The 6,000-nt window shown below is 30.0% G+C and overlaps 1 protein-coding gene across 1 annotated transcript in view; it reads left to right on the top strand.

Annotated features, from left to right (window-relative positions):
* Positions 1 to 5,480: 5,480 nt before the first annotated feature.
* The window catches only part of LOC411288 (cAMP-specific 3',5'-cyclic phosphodiesterase), a 255,555-nt gene continuing 255,035 nt past the window's right edge, over positions 5,481 to 6,000 (top strand). The window contains exon 1 of the mRNA XM_026442339.1: positions 5,481 to 5,929. The gene's annotated coding sequence lies outside the window, so the exon portion shown is untranslated. The remainder of the gene's footprint in view (positions 5,930 to 6,000) is intronic.

Raw genomic sequence — 6,000 nt, 5'->3', positions numbered from 1 at the left:
ACGTTTAATTATACAACGCGTTTATTACGGATCGACGAGATACTCATAGTTGTCTGCGCTTGTAGCAAGTAGTGGCGTTAATTAAACGTTTTGACGCGAAAACCAGCGGATATCAACACGCTGCAATATTGGTAAATGTAATTTGGTAGGTTGCAAGTTTGCACGGGACCATCAGAAATTATTAAGCGAGTCATCCTAATTGCTTTCGTGTCCTAGCAAAGGGTACCTTCCCTCATTTTGTTTAACTTTGCCTTGGATACTGTCCTGATCTATGTTACATTATTACTCTAAGATTTTGCAAAGATTTTTATCATTTCAAAGATTCTTTGTTGAAGTTTTAATGTTTCTGGCAAAATCATGAATAATTAATTCTAAAATAGTTTACAATTTAACATGAGATTATTTTATTAGATTTGTCTGTCATTTTGTTTAATTTCATTTGATTCTATCCTGGTATATTATATTAAATTAATTCTAAGATTTTGGAAAGATTTTTACTATTTCAAAAAGATTTTTGTTGAAGTTTTAATGTTTCTGGCAAAATCATGAATAATTAATTCTAAAATAGTCTACAATTTAACATGAGATTTATTTTATTAGATTTGTCTGTCATTTTGTTTAATTTCATTTGATTCTATCCTGGTATATTATATTAATTTAATTCCAAGAAAGATTTTGCAAAGATTTTTATCATTTCAAAGATTCTTTGTTGAAGTTTTAACGTTTCTGACAAAATCATGAATAATTAATTCTAAAATAGTCTACAATTTAACATGAGATTTATTTTATTAGATTTGTTTGTCATTTTGTTTAATTTCATTTGATTCTATCCTGGTATATTATATTAAATTAATTCCAAGAAAGATTTTGGAAAGATTTTTACCATTTCAAAGATTCTTTATTGAAGTTTTAATGTTTCTGGCAAAATCATGAATAATTATTTCTAATAGTCTACAATTTAACATGAAATTTATTTTATTAGATTTGTTTGTCATTTTATTTAATTTCATTTGATTCTATTATGATATATTAAACTAATTCCAAGATTGGAATTATATTTTGGAAAGATTTTTTGTTAAAGTTTTAATGTTCCTGACAAAATTATGAATAATCATTTCTAAAATAACCATTTCTATAATTCGAGATGAGATATTTATTTTACCACATTTGTTTAATTTGTTTAATCTGTCATCTTGTTTAATTTTAATTGGATCCTGTTCTGCTGTATATTACATGACATTAAACTATCCACTCCAAAATTTTTAAAAATTCTTTAAACTTTTAACGAATGTTTCTCTGACAGAATTTCTAATGAATAAACTTTCATTTTATTTAATTTCACTTGTACTCTGTTCCGCTTTATATATTATATTACATTAAACTATCCATTCTAAAATTTTGGAAAAATTTTTACCATTTCAAAGATTCTTTGTTGAAATTTTAATGTTTTTGACAAGATCACCAATAATCATTTCTCAAATAATCTATAACTGAGGATGAGATATTTATTTCACTATATTTGTCTTTTTCTTTGTTTAATTTTAATTGGATCCTGTTCTGCTTTATGTTACGTTACACTAAACCATTCTAAGATTTAGGAAATATTTTTTTTACGATTTCAAAGATTCTTTGTTGAACTTTCAAGTGAACTTTGTTTCTGACGAATAATCATTTCTGAAATAATTTACAATTGAGGATCGAGCTATTTTATTTTAAAAGTAAATAAAAGATCGGAAACGTAGTTTCTAAGAAATGGTCCTATTTCCTGAAAATTTGCGCCTTTCGCACAAACGAAAAAATTTTCTCCCCCGGATAAGTAGATTGAGAACTTCTCCTAGGAAAGTTTTTCAGAATCAAAACTTTCCGGTCCCTCTTCTCGAAGAAGAAAAGACTCGAATACTTTTCGCCCGAGTTGAAAGCATAGATTTCTCCGATATTCTCGCGATTTCCTCCTCTAACCTTTCTTGTCCATCAAACGGATATAATTCATACTTCTTGATAAAAGCTTTTCGAAAATCTTCGATTATCGATTCCTTTTTTTTTTTTTTATCGTTGCTTCCTATCGTTGAATTAATTGAAGCTCGAAAATTCTGATAAACACGAGATAATAATTCCTCGTGGAGATTCAAATACGAAATTTCATCGTCGATGAGGTTGCAATAAATTCTTCAAAACGTTCTTCGATTTCTCCACAATTTCTCCCTTTTTTTTTCTTCCTTTGCTTTCCAATAAATAACTACAAAATTTGAAAAAAATGTTGTAAATATCCAATAATAATTCCACGCGAGCTCAAACGTGTGTTTCACATTACGATTATACCAATTCTCAATGTCGGCACGGATTGCTGAATCACTCGATTGATTTATTGGAAGTGGAGAATTTACGATCGTTTCTTCCTACGTGGCCTACGATCATCGATAAAGAAAACACGTTGTTCCAAATTACGTAATTAATGGACAATAATTTATCGTGTCTAACGTGTCTAATATCGGAGATAATTCTTAGTTTTCTTTTTTTTTTTTTTTTTTTTTGCGGAATCGATTCAAGGGATGAGTAAATATCCGGAGAATTTCTCAAGAATGATCGAGCACCCATTTTCTTCTTCCACTCGCGCGTGTCTGACCGCGCTAAATTAAATGATTGCGTGTTCTAATGATACATATTTCTATAAATGATATAATTATGTATCGGACGATTATGAATCCGAACGATGTCAATTATTTGAATCGTGAGAAATGTTCGAGGCGTTGGAATCACGTGTTTCTCGTTATGGATTGACTGTTGTCCTCGTTGGATGAAAACGATGGAAAAAAAAAAGAAACGTTAATGGTGGCGACGTGATCAATGGTTACAGGCTGTGCAACATCTGGTAATATCTTTACGATCTGATATTTCGTTCCAAGACGAAATTAGTAAATGTTAGAATTGCAAATAAAAAAAAAAAAATAATGCAATTTCGATGGAAATTTGAAAATAATTTTTTCTAATAATCGTTTCATTTCATCCTGACATATCGAAATCGTATCGAAACTTTTCGTTGATCCGAACATAATCGAATTTGAAATCTTGGATTGGAGAACATTGTCGAGAAACGTAAGAATGTAAAAAGTAGAAGCAAAAAAAATGATAAAAATAAGTATTCCTCCGGAGAGATGGAATTTATTATTTATTAATATATTATTTTATCAATATATTATTTTATTTTATTTTATTAATATTATTAATATATTATTTTATATATCTTTACATCCACTACTTCTAAACAATTTTGTTTTGTTTCAAATGAAATGATAAAGAATACAATTTTTCAAATATCGAAGACAATTTATATTTTATAAATAACCGATATGAAATATATTGTTAAGTCGTGTATGGATTTTCAGAGAAGATTTTACATCGGATTGAATCGGATTTGATATGAACACGTAAAATTTGTTTTCTTTTCCCCGACAGATTTGAAGAATTTGAAATATTTTTATGTAGAATGTACTGTTCTAGAAATAACCAGTCATGTTACGAAAGTGGAAACAAAGAATTTTCCTTAGATTCAAGTCGATAATACAAAAAAGATACTTCAATTTGAGAAAAAGCTATAAGTTCTTATGTTAGAATATTATATCTCAAAAATAGGGTATTTCTTCGAATAAATTTGAAGAATTCAATAAATATATTCGCATCAATTTTTTGTTTTTATATTTAAATACATTAAAAAGATTAAAAAAAAGATTATTCTACATTTTATTAAAATATTTTATGTGAGACAATAAATAATTTTTTTATCTTTCGATATGTATAATAATTTCATTATATTGAAAATATAAATGAATTAATAGAATTTTTAAAAATATTATAAACTGTTACTTGATAGAAAAATATTTTAGAAAGGAAAAATGCAAATAAAATAGAAATAATAATTTTTCCGCCATTTGGGCAAGATGAGTTTCTCTATTTTCTATGAATGTTTCTAAAATAAAGGATATAATTGTATTCTTTTTTTTTTTTGGTCGTCGCTGATGAATTGTATGAAATATCGAACGGATAATGGTATTATTCTTTATTTCTTTACATTCTTACTTACTTTTGTATTATTTTTCTGTTTTTTGCATGGATGAATACTGAAAGAACTTTAAAAGTATATTCGATGCAATTTCTATGAACGTTTCACGCTTTACAAAGGAAATAATTCCTAGTGAAAAAGAAGCTATAATTTTTGAAACGAATAGGATTACTGTGACATTATTTTTATTGAATTTATAATATCTTACCATTCTGGTTAGAAAAGAAATATTGAGTAACAGGTAGAGATATTTTTATAAATTGAAAAAAATGCTATAAATAAAACTTATAAAAATAAAAACTTTGAAATAAAGTGATTGATAAAGTTCGAAGACGCTTCGATAAATCTGGTAATTTTATACTAAAAGTTTCCATCGGAGAAAATGAATTAAATGAAAACTGAGAAGTTTAAAATCAGAGGGAATGTCTTTTATTAACAAGAAAGTACATTACGCTCGAGTTTCCTTTAAAAGATTAAATTAATATATAAAATATGGAATTCGAAAATTAATCGGAAATGAAATAACAAATATGAAAAAGTAGATGAAAATATATGTTATTTTACAAAAGCTGAAAGAAAATAATAAAAAAAATAATGTGATTCTATGTATATATATTGTATATCATGATTATATTTCTATTAAAATTATAAACATAAAAATATAATTGTCTTAATGACGAAAAATAATAAAAACTTTTGATAAAAAAATTGTATTACTAATAAATGAAAATAATTTTTGTGATTGTATGTGATCGTAATCGAGAATGTGCAACATAACCTAGATTTTCTACGATTGACTTATACTACTTAATACCTGAACCTAACTTGAATTACATATATTTAACAACTATTCTATCTTATCACTAGTATTGTTGCAATTATTTACAAAATTATACCATATATACATACATATTATTCTAATCAAATCGTAAGCAATTGAAAACATCAATTATTTATATAATTATTATACAACCTCACCTTGTCCGTTTCACCATTCATTCGTCATTCATTTTTTTACCATTCATCCCCAATCCATTTGTCTATTACATCCACGATACACATCACACAAAAACAATAAATCAATCTTTAAATACCGCGAAGAAACGATAAAGAAATATGTAGAAGGATTAAACCGAAGCGTGCCCGGTAAATTAAAAGAGTTCGACGCGTGATGCTCCGACTCGTGCGCTTTCGTACTTACTCGGGCAGGATCGGCCAGGGCCGACGAGCCAGCAGCGCCGCAGCGCGGGTAGTTTTCGTGCCTCCTTGCTCGGGTCGTTCGTCGTTCGGATCGCATGTTTGTGTGGTTGTGTATCGGTGGTGGGCAAATTCGCGCGAAAAGCACGCGGTTGAAAGGACGTGTTGTGTTTTCATTCATCTACCACCAGCCATCCGCGCGATTGTCACGGCGGTGAATGGCGAAAATCGGCCCGGCGATACGTCGCGTTTCCTCGTCGCGTTTCCTCGTCGTTCCCTTACTCTCTTTCTCTGTCTCTCTCTGCGCGCCTCCCGTCGGCCGAGTCAGTCAGTCAGTCGCGTACAGCGGTTGATGCGTGTGTCGTGTCCTGCGCTCGAAAATCGTTCGCTAGTCGCGCGTGTCAAAAAAACGAAGCTAGTCAGTTAGAGTGAATCGAATTTGTAGCTTCGTTGTCCGAAACGCGGCGTGCGTTCGATTTTTTTCGCGTTTAACCTACCTTTTCTGATGACTCGTGTAGTGATTAGAGTCCAGTTATAATCGGAACCCCGCCGCTGTCTTGTGCGTAGTGCGTATTTGAGTGTGTGTATCCTATTTCTATCGCCGTGTGTGTGTTGACACACCGGCGAACGCACGTCTAATTAGGAGAGAAGAAAATCGGAAGACGAACAGATCACGTGAGTGTGAAAATTACGTTTCTATTTGACTTTGTATATGCCGCAGGCGAGACACTTTTGTTTTCAAAGCT

Source organism: Apis mellifera, linkage group LG8, assembly GCF_003254395.2.
Source record: "Apis mellifera strain DH4 linkage group LG8, Amel_HAv3.1, whole genome shotgun sequence".
Classification (NCBI taxonomy): Eukaryota; Metazoa; Arthropoda; class Insecta; order Hymenoptera; family Apidae; genus Apis; species Apis mellifera.
The sequence above is the reverse complement of the archived record's forward strand: the minus strand, read 5'-3'. Positions and strand labels throughout refer to the sequence as shown.